Below are 18,125 nucleotides of genomic sequence, written 5' to 3' on the forward strand. Positions count from 1 at the left end.
CTTGGTAACTAAGAGGTGTAATATGTAATTAGCACAACATAAATTAGATTGTCCGAGCTCTATTTCATCAGCAAAAACACACTTAGTTCTTTGAAGATCTTAGCGTAGCAGTTAATAAGTTTCTATCCAGAACAGGGGCACCTCATTCCGTTAGCATGTAGCAACCACCTAAATCAGTGCCGGGAATGAGAAGCAGGGGAGACACCTACACAGCTCAATGACTGGGGGGCCCAGGAGCTGCGTCTGTGTTTGGGTGGTTAGAAAGGTCAGTATGTTCTGCACCGATTTTGAGTATCATTATACACATCCTCCAGATATCTGTAGGCTCCTAGGGTGGGGGGTGGGGGGTGTCATGAGCAGGTGTTTGCCATTCCACATCATGCTCTTTGCCAGTGTTGTTTGCAGGTAAAGAGGCAGAAGGTAGTCTGAAAGTGTGGGAAACAGACAACTCCATTCAGTGAGCATGGTGGGTCACCACCAGAAAAGGGGGAAATAGAAGTTGTTGCTCCCTGGTGCAACTGTACAGGTGCAGAAAATTCTACAACATGACGAGCAGTGAGCACAAAATTAGATAAGCAGCATTACTTGGTAATGTACAGTTATGACATCCAGTGGTTTGCCTGACCTCCCCTGCTCACTGTTTGGCACTTAAAGCTGCGTTCCTGTCACACAGGCAAGAAATACTTTGAGCTAGAATGTAGTTCTTAAATGCCATCGGATATTTGAGGGCCAGGCTGAGAAGTAGAATTCTGATTTTGCAGCAGTCCTCTCTGCAGCAATTCACAGCAGCTGAGCCAAGCAGTTCTTCAAGCAAAAGCAGACCGAAACAACCGTTCTCGGAGGGATTTCCATTTAAAGTTATAAACCCTGAATAGTGCATGAACACTGGAGCACTTTTTCACAATATGTTTTCTTAAGTGTAGATGTTCACCTTTCTTCAGGAAGGCCTGCAGTGTCACTTAAGAAAGAAAAAGATTATGCAGCCTGTAGGAATAGGCTACAGTGGCCCAATTATTCATTTGGTACTTGAAAAAGGGCCGGGAGAATTGTATATGTGTATAATTTAGTTTCATAATGTTTTAATATAGAATCATAAATCTCTTTCACAAACCCTTTCTTTTTGATAAGAGAATAGAGATTAAGGAGGGCATGACAATATAGCCCATAGGCAGTCATTATATAAGGTAGAAATAGATGCTGTGCCTTTAGAAACCCAGAGACCTCCAGTATCCCATCATGTGGAGCAGGTGGCTGTTGCTTCATGACAGGACCCTGGAGCTTTGTGCTTGGCCAATTTTTTTCTTTTTTCCTCAAAATTGTTAACTGATTATTGTTGACCGCTATTTCACTCAACATTTTTGGTCTCTCCCTGGCTTTTTCATTTTTTTCCTGATAAAAAATAAAGGTATTTGAACAGAAAAAATGCTATCTCTGTCAGACAAACGCCCAGCCTGCAGGAGGAAAAAGGCTAAATCAGACCCCCCGTGAGGTGTGTATTATCTGCCTCCCAGAGAGTCATGTTCCCGAGTCTTTCCTCCTCTGCAGGAACTTTTCAAAACGCACCCTGTAGGACAGAGAGAACATTTGCCTCCATGGTACAGGGACCTCCGGGCTAGGAGAGGGTCTATCCTCTACCAGGATTTGTCATCTATCTTTGGAGGGCATGCCAGGAAGAAAACGGCAGAAAAATGCCATCGGTCCCGGTCTACGTAGAGCGGATTAACGCGGAGGAGAGGTACGGCGCCAACCTGTTAGCTGTTGTTTCATGGTTCAGCGTCGAGTAAGTGCTGTAGATCGGCGTTGAGGCAAGGTGTATCGATGTCGATGACAACACCATTGATGCGCAGGCCTTGTTCGACATCGAGGAGCCCATCCGCTATGATGCCTCCATGACAGCCACCATCGAGATCCAGATCGACATTGAGGAGCTGTCAAAGATCGATGTTTAGGTCCTTACCAACGTTGGAACTCTATCGACAACCTCAAGGCTACAAGAGGCAAGAAAGAGGGGAGACTATTTATTCCTCTCCAGATTCGAAATACTACAGAACATACTCTCCTTCAAGGGTCGAACCATGTTCTCCGCAAGCACCATCTTCTCCTCCTTTGCAACCACCTTCTCCAACACCTCCACAAGCAACAGTCACTCCCACACCGAGGCCCAGATCACGTCATCATTCCAGGTGCCACCATCATAGCCCAAGGCACTCATCTCCATCTTTCAGGCGCTCCTGCTATCGTCACTATCCACAACGGTCTCAGTCCTGACATGCCACGGACACATCTTACACTTCGACCAGACAATACTCTACAACTCTTTCAGACTCCCAACCTCCATGCACATCACCGGTGGATGATATCACCACATTTCAAGAGGTCTAGGTGAGTGGAGCTGCAAAACTCAGTAGTGCTATGTCGACTCCAAGTCCCACAGCATCAGTAACATTTGAGCCACTTCAACACAGGTCAGCATTAAGACCTTTGCTGCCACTAGTGCCATGTCTCCTAGGACCGGCTAGGGACCTTTTGTTAACTCCATCCTCCTTTAAGCCAGCTCCATTCGGGCTTCAGAAGAAAAATCGCTTTTTGGTGCAAGACCCAGCACCAGACTCAGTAATTGTAGTAGCAGCAGCATAGAAACCCCATGCCACTACTCCCACTTCTGCAGTGCTTCCTGATAAGGAGAGTCGAAAGTTGGACTCTGTGGGTTGTAGGGTCCCAAGGTTTGCAGTACGGCGGAAACTACGATAAAAGCAGCTAGTGCAACCACCCTTCTAGGCAGGTATGATAGAACACTATGGGAGTCCATGCAGCAGTGTGCAGAACATCTCCCCAGAGATTAAAGGGAAGACTTTACAGAAATCCTAAAAAAAGGATTAATGGTTTACAACCAGATAATCAGTACTGCAGCAGATTCGTCTTGACTAGTGGCACATAAGTACTGCCATGACATCGCTCTCAGAAAACACTCTTGGCTTCGCCTCACATCCCTCAAGCCAGAGTCTCAACAGAGGATCTAAAACCTTCCATTTTCCAGGACTGCCTTCTTCGAAAGCCACACAGATTATGAGGTGGCATGAATAAAAGCGTAAATGGAGAATGTGAAGGCAGTTGGCTTTGAAAGACCAAGAGAGCAAAGAGAATCTTTCCGGCCCTAACAACGCTGGTTCTATTTGCAGAGGGTTCAAACCCCTCCGTGGTATCACGGGTGCCAACAAGGCAGTGGACAGCACCACCGACCTTATCAGCCATATCAACGGACGCAGACTAGGAGGCGATCTACCTCGAGCCTGCTCAAGGGGGCAAACAACTATCTGGATCAAAACCCTGAATTATTAATTCCCCTCTCTTCTGTTACCCACTTCGGTGGGAGGAAGCATATCTCATTATCTGGCAGAGTGGCAAAACAGTACACAAGACGCCTGAGTTCTGAATATAGATATTGGATATTGTCTCTGTTTCACCAGTCCACAGTCCATACCGCCGAAACTGTCCAGTTTCTAGCTCCCTTTGTTACGATCGTAGGTCAACATCCTCTTACAAAAGTAGGTGGGGAAACCCGTTCCTTACAAACCACGAGGGACAGGCATTTATTCCAGGTACTTCCTGGTGAAAAAGAAAGACAAGAATGAATTCAGACCCATAGTCTACCCCAAACCAGCCAACAAGTGGATTCAGCGAGAAAAATTTCAGATGCTGGTGTTATTGCACATCTATCCCCAATTTTACCAGGGGGGATTGTCCCTGTTCCATCGACCTTCAAGATGCATACTTTTTTATTCCAATCAACAGAATTCCTGCATCTTCCTCACACCGAATGACTGCCTCCACATGCGACATCTGCAGGAATGTCTCGAGAACAAGTGGGATCAACTAATAGGCAATTGGGAAGAAAGGATAGAACTATCCCTTCATGCGAAGCTGTCCCTGAACTGATGATGCTTTCCAACCAACCTGCTTCGAGGTGTGCCATTTCATCAGGAAGTTCCTCCACGAACAATAGTGAAGGATGCCTCACTAGTGAGATGGGGAGCCCATATGGATCACATCCAAATTCAGGGCAAGTATTCACAGTGAGAGACAACGTATATCAGTCTTCTCGAGCTACGTGCAGTCCATCTAGCGCTGAAGGTGTTTCACCCATTATTCTGATACCACTCTGCTTTTTCAGATGTGAAATACTACCACCATCTACTACCTCAACAACCAGGGAGAGACACGGTCCAGGCCCTAGTCACACGAGGCCCAAATAATCTGGAAATAGATCATCGCCATGGACCGGACGATCACCAAAGCTCACCTTCCAGGTGTCCAAAATGCTCAGACAGACTCTTTCCCTATACTTCTACAAGAAAACCACGAGTGGGTCTTACACGAAAAAGTCGAAGAATACACCTTCAAACTGTGGGGCACTCCAGCCATCGACTTGTTTGCCACAGCAGAAAACAAAAAATGCCAAATCTTCCCCTCAAGGTACTTCCAGCCAGGGATACTGGGGAATGCCCTATTGATCAACTGTTCCAGCAAATTTATTCTGCTGATACCCCTGAGCCCATCGGTCCTCATCAAGCTGTCCCACTGGAGAGCCAAGTTGATCCTATTCGCTCCGGAGTGGCCACGTCAATGGTAGTTCATGGACCTTCTTCACCGGTCAGAGTGTCCACTTCTCAAGCTGCAGTGCAAACCTGCTAATGAAGTTCGGAGGCCTGATGGTGCACCCCAATCTCTCCTCTTTGAATTTGGCAGCATGGCTCCTGAGCTAGTGCAGTACAGACAGACTGAATATGCCTTCAACTGGAAGAGATTTTGCATATGGTGTTCCGCTAAGAACGTGGACTCTACATTTTGCTAGGAAGATGTCATTCTTCCATACTTACTCCATTTGGCAAATCTGCCATGCAATTCTCTTCAATAAAAGGTTCACCTGGCAGCTCTTACTGCATAAAGAAAATGGCCTTCACAAACCTCTTTATTCAAAATCCCCGTAATCAAGGATTTTCTAGAAGGGTGGAAGAACGTTTTTCTTCCCATTAGGCGTCCTTTTCCTCCTTGGGAACTTAGGGGCTCATTATGAAAGCGGGCAGACATCAGTCTGCCCGCCACCATAACGGTGATGGGACCGACCGCCAGACATGCGGCGGTCCCACCGGCCCAATTAGGATGCGTCCGCCACACTGTCGGGTGCATCCTGCCCTTTTACCATTGCGGACGGTGCTGCTGGGTGCAGCACCGCCCGCAATAGTAAAAGGGCATGCACAGTATTTCCCTGCACCACGTGGCAGGCACCACGCGGTGCCTGCCATGTGGTGCAGGGAACTGTACCCCCAAGTGCACCCCACCAACCCCGGGGGCCCGCAACAGGCACCCAAAGCCAATCCCAGCCAGCCCTTCCATGGCAGCATTGCCGCCATGAAATGGCCTCTATCCCACTCACATCGTAATATGGCTGGCGGTGCCTGCTAGGCACCGTCACCATATTACTGGCCCAGCACTGCCTGGCCGGCAATCTGAACGATTGCCGACCGGCGGAAAAGCAGCGGACTGACTGCATCCGCCGCGATACCCCCGCCATCATAATATGGCGGGGGGTATTTCTCGTTGTGCCATCGTAATGAGCCCCTTAATGTAGTCCTTTCACGGATTATGTAGGACCCTTTCAAGCCCATATGCAAGGCGTCTCTACAAGATCTGTCATGGAAAACCTCTTTTCTTTAGGTGATCACATCAGACCACAGGGTTAGCAAGATCCAACCATTATGCTCTCATGAACCATACACTATTTTTCACTCTAGCAAAAGTGGTTATGAGAACTCACCCGATATTCCTCCCTAAGGCTATTTCAGATTTCCATGTTATTCTGACCATAACATTACCAACATCCTTTCAGAATCCCTCTACAGCTGAAAGATCTCTTCATTTTCTAGATGTGAGAAGGGTCTTGAAGTTTTATCTTGATAAGATACTTGACATCCACAGATCAAACCAATTGTTTATCGCCTATGGTCTGGTCTGTATGAGATTAGCCACTTCCAAGCAGTCCATTTCCAGATGGATAGTTTCCGGTAACGTATTGTTCCATCAAAAAGCTGACAAGACACTATCAGCTAAACCAAAAGTGCACTCCGCTAGAGGTAAAGCGGCTACTGCTGCTTTAATGAAAAGTACACCTTTAGCAGATATTTTCAAAGCAGCCACATGGAGCTCAGTTCACACAATCACCCAGCAGTATTGCCTAGATTCTGATGCTGGAGCAGATGCTCAAGTAGGGCTGGCCTCCATCAGAAATCTGTTTGCTTAAATGACTACCGTAGCTCACCCTCGTCTTCTCCACTGCTCTAAGTAGGGATGGGCTTGTTTCTCAATTCAGTGCAAATGACTATAAATGGAAATACACTACGAAAGAAGAAATAGCATCTTACCTGTAACTCCAGTTCTCTCGTAGGGGAATTTCCATTATAGTCCTAAGCAACTCTCCTTTCCTCCCTGGTGGAGTGGACAGAGGTAACTGGGGGACCTAAATATCATCACACATCGCCTCAAAAAGAACTGAAACAACTGACCCCGCCTCAGCATGATGGGATACTGGTGGTCCCTGGGTTCTTTAAGGCACAGCCTCTATTTTTAACTCGTATATGTTTGTGAAAGAGATATATGCTGTTGTATTAAAATATCATGAAATTATACACTTATATAATTCCCTTGGCCCCATTTTTAAAGTACAAGATGAAGAATGTGGCCATTGTAGCCTTCCTACGGGCTGCATAATCTTTTTCTTTCTTAAGTGACTCTGCAGGCCTTCCTGAAGAAAAGCGAACATCTACACTCGAAGATATTTTGTGAAAAAGTGCTCCGGGGTCCCCACATGTGAGAGGGACTATTCAGTACTTATGACTATAATGGAAATTCCCCTTCAAGAGAACTGGAGTTACAGGTAAGAAATAATTCCTTACTTACCTGTAGCTACATATTGTCCAGTATTGGGGTATCTTTCATAGATTCACATGCCTGAATCATTCCCCGTTGTCGGAGTGGGAGTCCCACAGTACATAAAAAAGCAATAAATATGCACATAATAACCATACCATAGGTAACATAGAACCAGGAAGTAAAGTAGCTAGAAACTAAAAGGAAAAAACCTTCACCTCTATGACTCGTCCAAGTCAATATATACAGTCCAAACTACAGCCAATCAGGCGACAGCACCCTCCAGAATGTTCTTCTCAGAGGCTCAGGCTCTCAGATTTTGTACCGCACGTCGTGTAAAGGGAGTCTCCCTGAGCTCTGCTCAGTACTTTCAAATTTTCTTCAGGAATTCTTCAGTTCATGATGTCTTCTTCAAAGAAATCTCTCTTTCGAACTTGTGAATCTTGTGGGAAGCTCCGACTGTTTTCTGAGGACCCCCACAAGAAGTGCATTTACTGCTTATATCCTGATCACCAGGTGAAAGAATGCAAGATCTGCAGAACCTTCCCTCAAAAAACTCTCAGGGACAGAGAGGGATGTCTACTTCTGTGGCTACAGAAGATTAAAGATCAAGACAACCCCTTATCTGAAGTGGGGAGTATTGCCTCTAGTAAGACTTCGTCCTCTAGGAAGATGGTTGCTGAGGAGGATTTATCTTCTCCTGGGGCTAAGGTGTTGAAAAAACAGCACACCTCTAAGAGTGCTGAACTGCCTTCCAATTCAAAAAAGGCTCCTCCACCTTCAAAGAGTAAACCTCTGCCTACTACGCCCTGAGAAAAACTGCGAAGTCTCTGCCTTCAAAACGAGCTTCTGAGAAGGATTTACCTCAGAAACGTGTTCCCTCGTCAACAATCTCAACGACGACATCTTTGTCGACGAAGCCTACCATCAACGCTACAACGACGTCGACTGTTACCTTCTCTTCGCCGAGACCTCGTATGATAATGGCATCCTCGCTGTCGACGCTGGCATCCGTCGCCGTGAAACCAATCTCGTCAGCGAGGGAAGTGAAATCTACTGTCGACGCTCCGACGAAGATTAGAAGGATCTCGTCGACGATTGCCTCATCGACGGCCGCCTCGTCGTCGACGGCCGCCTCGTCATCGACGGCCACCTCGTCATCGACGGCCACCTCGTCATCGACGGCCACCTCGTTGTCGACGGCCACCTCGTTGTCGACAGCCGCCTCGTCGACGATTACTTTATTGACACCAGCTTCGTCGACGCTACAGTTATCTTCATGCACAGCGTTGCAGGTTTGGTCAGGGTCTACGGCCAAGACATCTTCTCATCGTCTACGACGAAGTTGCCTCCATTGTCAACAGCACCTTCCTTGCTGCAAAGACGTGGATCTTCAGTGGAGGCCCTCTCTCCACTTCATATTTCCCCTACTAAGGTTCCTCTGGAATTACCTGAACAGTTGCTGGATTATGGAGAGGATGATGAGGAGTCCGATGAGGACGATAGGTTTTGCACTGCCAGGAGCCCTTCTGAGTTATTCATTAAATATCAGGAGGAGGATCACGATGATAATCCTTCCCCAGAGACTGTTTGTCCTGCTCCAGATTCTATCCCTACGGCCCAAATGCCTTTGGCTCTACTACATAATCTACAATTCATGTTGGATGATTATTATCGCCGTTTCCCTCCATCTGAATCGGCTTCTTCTGTACCACCAACACCTGTTCCTCAATCTTCCTCTTCTGCATTGAGGTCACCTAGACCAACTTCTCCGGTACCTTCTCGTCATTCTCATGATGCGAACACCACGGACGATTATAGGGAGGGAGGAGAATTGGAGGACAGATCGCTTCTTACGGAGTGGGACGATTACCAGATACAAACTCCGTCTCCTTCTACTCCGGCTCCCATCGATTCTCCTCCAGTTGACAATGGAGGTTTTCATCTTCTGATGGAAAGGGCAACACAAAGGTTCCTCCTTCCTATGGAAACTAAGGAGGAGGATTGTTTCTTATACGACTTTAAGGATCAACCGAGGAAACAAGTACAGATTATTCCAATCATTGACTTCATTTGGCACGAAGGGCTAAAGGTCATGAAAGCTCCTGCTTCCATTCCTGCCCCGCCTCGACAAGATATACAAGGCACCAGACAATTCGCCAGCATGCCTCATAGGTCAGCCGAAGGCTGATTCTGTTATCGTTCAAGCAGCGCAACGACGAGCAAGAAATCCCTCCTCTCCGATTGCAGCTCCTCAGGATCGGGATGGCAGACAATTGGACGCTATTGGTAAAAAGGTTTCCACCATGGCAGCGACGACCGTCCATGCTGCTAACTCTCTGGCCATCGTAGGACGATACGACAAGCAGATGTGGTCGGACATTTCTCCTTACATCGACATGTTGCCTGAACCTTCTAAAGCAGAAGCACTAAAGATCCTGCAGGAGGGGGGAACGTATCTCTGCTGAGATTATAGATTCGGCTGTGGATGTTGCATCTACAGGTTTTCGGCAACTTGCAGGGGCAGCAGTCCTACGGCGGCAAGGCTGGTTGAAATCCACTTCATTTTGCCAGGAGGTTCAGGCAAAAATAATTGATACGCCGTTTGACGGCGAATCTTTGTTTGGTCAGCATGTGGACGAGGCCCTCCAGGCCATTAAAAAGGGTTACAGAGACAGCAAGATCTCTCGGAACTCTCCAGTTTCGGAAGCCACCTTTTCGTGGCGCTAAGGGCCGTGGATCCTTCTCTAGTCACAGAGGTTATAATCAACAAAGACATTACCAATCCTACCAAAGTAACCAACGCTACTCTTCCCAACGCCAACAATCTTACAGACAACCAAATACCTCTTATTCACAAAACAGGAGAAAGTCTACTTACTGCGGACGTGATGCGTCTAAAAAACAGTGACAACTGCCACCTGTTCTACCACCTACCCCTTTAAAACCTGGAGGAAGAATCTCCCAATTTTACTCGAATTGGTCCGACATAACATCAGACAAGTGGGTCTTGGACATTGTGGCCAGGGGCCATGTTCTAGAGTTCGTAAAGATTCCTCCAAATTCTCCTCCCAAGGGCCCACCTCCAGCTCACCTCTCAGAGCTTTTTTCCCAAATAAATTTGATGTTACAAAAAGGAGAGATGGAAGTGGTCCCTCAATTACAAAGAGGAACCGGTTTTTATTCACGATTTTTCCTAATTAAGAAGAAATCGGGAGAATGGCGTCCCATTCTAGATCTTCGCTCCCTCAACAAATATCTAAAAAAAGTTAGCATTCCGGATGTTGTCACTTAAAGAGATCCTTCAACTCCTTTCTGCGGGGGGATCACATGGCCATCCTCGACCTCCAAGACGCGTATTTCCATGTACCAATTTGACACAGAAAGTTCTTGCGGTTCAGAGTGGCTGGCAGGGACTTCCAGTTCAAAGTTCTTCCTTTCGGACTACGTTCCGCACCCCATGTTTTTACCAAAGTTCTAGCACCGGTGGCCACACGCCTTCGTCTGGAAGGAATTCAAATTTTTCCATATCTAGACGACTGCCTTATAAAGACTAATTCTTTCACAGTCGCGAACGCCCACAAGGTACAGGGACTCTATGGGTGGCACAATACGTGCTGTAGCCCTTAGAGGCCTTCCCTGGTCAGAGTGCCCTGGGTACCTGTGGTACGATTTACCAGGGACTGACCTGTGGCCAGAGAGTACCAATTGGTTTGGTCTCCAATGCAGTTTTAGGGAAAAAACATATGCCCTGGGTACCTGATTGGCAGGAGCCCAGGGCACACTCAGTCAAAGCACATCAGCAGTTCAGCAAAAAGTGAGGGGCAACCATGCAGAAAGAGGACACTTACTCACAGGGCCCTAGTCTCTTTTTAACACCACATGGTTAGCTGCCTCATGGCTCTGCGCATCTGGTGTGGAAAGTTGTGAAAAGTACGGACGTAAGCGCGCCGGAGTGGTGGTTATATTGATGATGCGGACATCATGACGACGACGCTGACGATGTCAAGCGTACATGAATGTGTACACAGGCTCCCATTGACAAAAGGAGTGGTTGGGGATAATCGTGCACCCTGTGGCAGGCACCCCTTGGTACCTGCCACACTGTGCATGCTCTGAAAGGGGGGTCCCACAGGTACCCCTACGGGCACTTATTGGAGGGCCCTGGGTGAAGGGGGGCCTGCTATGGCCCCCCAAAGACCGATTCCAGCAGCTTTTTCGATCGGGCAAAAGGAATCGTAAAGATTGTCCGAATCGTTTATTGTACTTGCTCGCTTAGAAAACCTACTCCAAAGAGCTGTACGATTCGGCTCCGGTGGGCTCTCTCTCTTTCCGTATGCCTTTCAAAAACGATTCAGTCAGCTTTAAGGGTTTCCATGTATCGTAAATGGTCATTTGGAATTCGGAACGAGTCGGTCGGAAACAAGGTCTCCGGATATGGTAGCCGATTCGGAGCCCTTGCGACCGAGATCAGAATCAGGCCCACTGACTGTGATGGAGGGCGGGTTGGAAATACTAACCAGGTTCATCCTGATCCAAAATGTTACCTTCTGACTATAGGCCTTTAACTCCCAATCCACCATTGGAGCACACATCCAAAGCCCCTCAGAGGTGGCGGTTAGAGAATGACAGGGTGGCAGGCAGAGGTCACAGCAGGGCCCAGTTCCTACTGGTCAGTTGCAGAAAATGACTTCTTGTAGTGTGTTTTCCTGTATCGTTAACAAAGTGGCCAATTTTATGACCCTTGGAGTCCACTTATTTGTACTGGGTACAAGAAGGAGAGCAGGTACAGCCTTCAAGGGTCTTCTCTTTTGATCTTCCATGGCTTCAGGAGTGTTCCGAATTGGGAGCCTGGAGATTCCCCATTTGTGCCTGGCACAAGCTTGTGGTTGAAAGTCATCCCCGGGGACACCCTAAGCGATGGGATAAAGACTCCCAGGTCTAGCCCTATCCACTCTGCATGTTTTGAAGATGGCCCAAGTCTTAGGTCACATTAAAGTTACGCTCTGAGGGAGAAGGAGAGGGGTGTGGGTCCTCCAACATCTGTACTAAAATCCAGTTTTAGGCAGTCCCTGTACCCCCAACAATCTCAGAGACAGAAGTCGGGGAGGACAGAGCAGCCACCAGAAAGTGAATACACACAAATTGTTTTGGTATTCTGTTTCCCTCCCTTGAAGCGAAACCCCCAATGTCATATATATAAAAAAAAAACATTTGATTTGTCATGCAGGTTTGACACTCCTGCAGGGTGCGACACTGATGTCAACAAAATGCCCACCGTGATGGAACCTGGTCTGGTTGGAGTGACAACTGAAAGATGCATGCCTGGTGTTAGCTACACCAGCTTGTGACAGGGTAGGCCTCTTTGGAGTTAATCCCACAGACCATCCTGGTAAGGAGACACACACACGTGGGACACACACACATACACGTGAGACACACAGACCCCCCCCCAAAAAGTGCCAAAATAACATTTGTAGACGTTTCTTAGGCAGCTATAACGTGTATTAAAGTAATATGTTTTCAGTGCGCTCCTAAAGAACAGCCAACCCTGCTACAATGAAAATAGCTTTGAGGTGTCACTGTAATGACATGTTTTGCATTACCCTTTATAAGTCCTACTTTGAAGTACCATGCACCCTGCCTTATCGGCCAGTGAGGCGTACTTAAGGTGGACTTCTACATATTTAAAAGGACGCATAAATGCATGTCAAAAGAGGTTATTTAGACTGGGCGAATTTGCAGTTTAAACCTGCACAATGTGGCTAGTAGTGGCAGGCCTGCGGTCAAGGTTGCATGGTCACTGCAGTGGGTCGCACATTGACAGCTGCATCCCACTGGTGACATTTAATTTACAGGCCTTGGGTACACTGTGGGCATCATATACTAGGTACTTAAAGGTAAGTTAAAAATGCCAATTAAGGGTATGCCAATTTCATCATGTTGAAAGGGGGAGCACAGGCCCTTTACCGCTGGTTATTACAAGTAAAGTGCACAGAGTTTGACAACCATTTAAAAAAATAGGGTTCCACACAAAAAAACTCATTTGGGATGACCCTTGGGAAAGGGCAGATTTCCAACAAAAAGCAAGAACTGTGCCCCGTTATAAACGTTTACTATGCTTGGTAAGCGATACGATAAAAAAGAAATCAGAAGAACAGGGTTGTTTGTTGTGCTGTTTAACACGCTAAAAATGGGCCTATTTTCGTGAAGCAGTGGCTACCAGAATGGTGTCCTAGCCAATGACTACTGAACATTCAACTATAAAGTAATCATCTGCCATGAACCTGGAGACACTGGAAGTGGATGCAAATGGCCAGCAAATTTGGAAGTACTGGTCATAATTATAAAATCAATGTATAGAGCGTTCTGTTACCCACAAAGGACGTCCTGGTGCTATGTAGGGGATGGCATCAAGACAAGAATGGGAAGTTGTAAAAGGAAGAAGCGGTTGGGGAAAGGAAAGATGATTTGATTCCAAAGAGAGAATAGCAGGTGATTCCAGCTCCTTCAAGCAGGGAGGAAGGACTTTCCTCCCGTATGAGCCTTACAGACCTTGGAATGACGCGACGCAGCGCGGAGGATGGATGGCGCATGCGGTCATCCCATCAGGATTACATTTGGAGCGTTGTTAGACCTTTGTGACATGAGCAGAGAGCTTTACAAAGACGTTTCTTCATTGGGAGCCAACTGAATTTCTTCAGGCCGTTGGAAATAGGAGAGTGACCATGGAGCTTAAGCAGAAGCCGAGCAGCAGCGTTCGGCATCCTTTGCAGACTGTGAGCAGGTATTCAGGGAGGGGGCATGACCATGCCTAGAGAGAACCCCGGGTTGAATCAACATCTCGTGTCAGATCAGGGGGAGACAGATTATCTTCCTTTTCATTCTAAGGTTAAAAAGCAGTTGATCTAAACGTTGTTAATCTGAGTAGAGAAAGACCGCCAATATAGAGTCCAAGGGCCAGATGTACAAGAAAGCGGCGGGGCGCGGGCTCGCTCTAAAATTGCCAACGCAGCACTTCAGGATCGCAGGGATGTGCTGCATTTACAAGGCTACGGCGCACCCCTGCATTCTTCCCTGCGCTGGCTCTAAATTCAGCTGCCTAACGGCAACGCAGGCACCCTTGCACCATAGTGCAAGGGTGCCTGCGTTGAGGGAATGATTGTTTATGTGCAGGAAGGTGTCCCTTCCTGTACATAAACGATCCAGAATGGCAACCTCTAACTCCTGTGTGTGCTGCATTGTGCATCACACATTGAAGTTGCAAATCGTTATTTTTTTTAATGATTGTTTATGTGCAGGAAAGCATCCCTTCCTCATAAATAATTATTCATGGCAATTTGCTGTTTGGGTGCTGCAGAAGGCAGCCCACATAGAAACCGCAACAAAAACGAGGAGAAATAAAGCATTTCTCCTTGTTTCGCCGTGTTAAGACAGGTTCTCCCTTGTTTTAATTTAGATGCTGCCTCCTATTTACGCCACCTTTGTAAATAGGGGGTAGTGTGAAAATCAATGGGTGCTGCGGCGGAACGCCCACCGCAGCAGTCATTGCGCGCTCTTTTCACACTAAGTGTAGCGTGAAAGGGGGCCTACATCTGTACATAGCTCCAAGCACCACTGCACTCTGGTGTTGGTATAGTCTGGGGATAACAGGCCTAACAATGCTGAAGACGTCCCTCCTAGAATTAGAGGCAGAGGAAATGGAACTGTAATGACTTGTGCAAGCCTGGCAGTCCGCTTTCTTGTAGTGTTTAATACAAGCAATGGAGTTTGCGTTAAGGTTTTTAGCATAGTTCACTTACTGTCTTTTACAAATCGTATGCATTATTAATGTTTGTACATACATAACAAATCCTTTTTTACAGGAGGCCATTGACACCAAATATTCACAGGCTTTTCCACGGGCAAGTAGGAGTTAAGGATACCAAGAAGATCCAACCTGGTTGGGACGGTCACCTGGGTCTGTGACCCTCAGATGCTAGGAGTGCACCACTAGGACCATTGGGGCCGTTACCTCACGACCTGTGGAGGAAATCGGGAACCACTCCAAAAGCTGTGCTTCTTCACCGACTTACCATCAGAAAGTCGCTGCACACACAAGTAGCCACTGTCTACGACTGCCTCAGCACGTCAACCCCACGAAGGATGCAATCGAGTTGAAGGCCATAGTCGGGATGCAGTACAAGCATGGCCGCAGTAGGAGGGCGCCAGAGGCCACTCAGTGGGGAATACTGCACTAACCAACACTAAGCTTCAGAGATTATGTATGTGGACTACTTAGTGTGTGGTGGTTTGGTGTGTGTATAGTAAATACTGCTTTTTATACTTGGAAGACAAATCAGTATTGTACTGGACAATCACCTTATTTGGGGTGTCACTGTGGGTATTTTGAGTTATGAACCTTTGCAAACATTATGCCTTCCTCCCCCCCTAAAGAGAGCTGGACTGCTCAAGCCATGCTACCGATGGGAGTCAAGTGCTGAAGGGTAGTACTTGGCCCAGGTACTCAACACCATAGTATGTTGGGCTCCAGGACATCTGGAGAAAAAAGGCCACAACCCCCACATTTGGGCCCAATAGCCTCTCCTTGCTCAGTGGCATGCTGAAAAGGTTTCTGAAAATTAGTGGCAAGCTGTGGGACCCCTCACGTTTAGAAGTACATGGGTGTAAGCACTGGGGAGGGCATTTCCAATGTACTCCAGTGCCACAATAAGTCATGCAGATTCTGCACATGTAAATACTGCAGAACACAGGGACGAGAGTAGACCTCAGCATCATGTCTGTATATCCGATGAAGGAGCGGGAAGAAAGGGAAAAGGAAAGAGAGAGGGGAAGGATTGCTCTTGAGGAGATGCTTAGGTAGGCAGTCTGTGCATCTCCGCGTGGAGAGGCATCGCTACCTCCAGTTCAGGCCAAGCAGCGGCCAAGATTCCAAGAGAGTTTGTGAGTGTGGAAGGTCAGGATAAATGGTTTGTGTGCTTTCAGGTCACTTGTACGGCACATGCCTTGAATGAGGTGTCTAACCCAGCTGTCTCGATGCTTTCCTTTAGAAGGGACAGATGTTACTGGAAGGATGTCTGTGGTAGACCAGGTGGTGTACGAATGGATGAAGAAAGCTCTGGTTAGATACTTTGGGCTCAAGCCAGCTCGGTACCTTTAGAGGTTTAGAGACTTCAAGAGAGGGGATGGTGTTTCTTTTGAAATATGGATTCATGTTGTATTGCGCAATTTGGATAAGAGGAATGGAGGTCAAGAACTTTTAAACCTTTAACCAGTTGTTTCGAACAGAGTGACTCTACCCAACTTAGGCAATACGTGTCACATCTGACAGAGCTGGATCAGAGACACTTGCAGTTGCTAGGTCTGTCTCATGGTCATAGGGTCTAGTTAGACCAGGAGAGATGCACAAAGTGCTACCCCATTAAGGGAGGGAGCTACTGCCCTTACCTGGAGGTAAGCGACATGAGCGTGGTGGTGGCAGCATATACGTTTTTGGTGTTCAGTAGAATCAGTAATATGAACAGGCCTTTTTACCTGTTGCTGGAATGGGCCTTACTGGCCGATTCATGTGACGTTCTGTGACTGTGTACCTAACTCAGTCAAAACATCGACAATGATTTTCTAAGCCTGGATTGAATATATCCATCCCCATGAGGGGTGTGCTAATATTCAGCTACCACCCTTTCGAAATAAGGACTATTGATATTGACATATGATTTCTTTCAGACAGGCTATTGACTGGTTATCTTGAGTTCTCCATAGCCATTGGCAAAAACAAAGTTTCTGTGAATTACTAATATTTATTTTTCTTTCCTTTCTGTTCACACAAGCACTTCTATAAACACTTCAACTCTTTTTGGAGCAACTGTGATTTAGAGAATCTCCATAAAAATTAAAAATATAGGTTATAAATGAAAAAGGAAAAAGTTGCTTACCCAGTAAGCATATGTTCTTGGCATGTAGAGCTGTTGATTCACATGCTTTGTATACTCCTGCCATCTAGTGTTGGGTCCGGATGTTTGCAAGTTGTTTTCTTTGAAGACGTCTTTCCAGTCATGAGGTAAGATGACTCGTCTTTCCAGTCATGAGGTAAGTGAATTGCATAGCACCTGCTCCAGTTCTTCAAAGGCCCTTTGACACCCCTCATTCCCAATCACTTTCCTGCGCATGGGCATCGACTCCATTGTTATATTGTTTTCCTGCAGAGGGTGAGAATGGAGTTAGTAAGTGTAGAATAAAGATGTCCATGCGTATGTTAGGAATAAGAAACTGCAACAGGTATAGGTACCCGGGGAGGTGGGTGGGCACATGTGAATCTACAAGCTTACTGGTTAAGTAACATTGTCCATTCGAGGCATGTGAGCTGTAGATCACATGCTTTGCATAGACTATACAGCAGTAATCTCCCAAAGCGGTGGTTAACCTGTACCTGTTGCAGTTGTTTGAAAGAGTGTTCTAAGAAGTGCCTGGCCTACATTAGCTTGTTGTCTCGCTAACACATCTACACAATAGTGATTGGTGAATGTGTGCGGTGTAGACCATGTTGCAGCTTTTTTTTTTGAAAATTCTTTTTATTGGCATTTTGAGGTTTAAACGTACATACAGCGTGTGTCGCAGAGAGAGTTGTGGTACATAGGTATTAGAGTAGACCTCCGTCAACATAGGGAGTACATCAATATCTTGTTCAGTGAGGATGTGGTCTGTGTTGTAGCAGAGCATTGCCATAGAGGGGAACTGGGGGAGAACTGAACTGGGGTGTGCCATGGGGTGTGTAGTGTTTGAGTGGGCGTACGCGATGGGTCCATTATTGCCTACTCGACAGTGCAGTTGCTGCTCGCTCAGGGGGAGGCGGGTGTGTGGAGTGATGTGGGGGGCCGTTGAGTGTGATAGAGTGACGAAGACGGACCCGACTGGTCCGGTGATGGCACAGGGAGTAGTGGTGGAAGATCCACTGTCTCAGGAGCCTGTATAGCAGAAGGCTGTACCGTGTTGGGGGTCTGGATGGCAGTGGCTGTGGCTTCCGGGGTCTGGGATTGTCTGAATTGGTACAATAGGAGCGCCCATTCTAGGGAAATAGGGATTTTGCGGATACCTTTGGCTTCTTCCGCACGGATTACCTCTTCCTCAGCAGCTGCCCATTTAAGAACCGCTCCTGCCCATGCCGCCAGCGGGGGGCCCGATGGATCACGCCAGTGCATGGC

The sequence above is a fragment of the Triturus cristatus genome, chromosome 1_2 (assembly GCF_964204655.1).
Source record: "Triturus cristatus chromosome 1_2, aTriCri1.1, whole genome shotgun sequence".
Classification (NCBI taxonomy): Eukaryota; Metazoa; Chordata; class Amphibia; order Caudata; family Salamandridae; genus Triturus; species Triturus cristatus.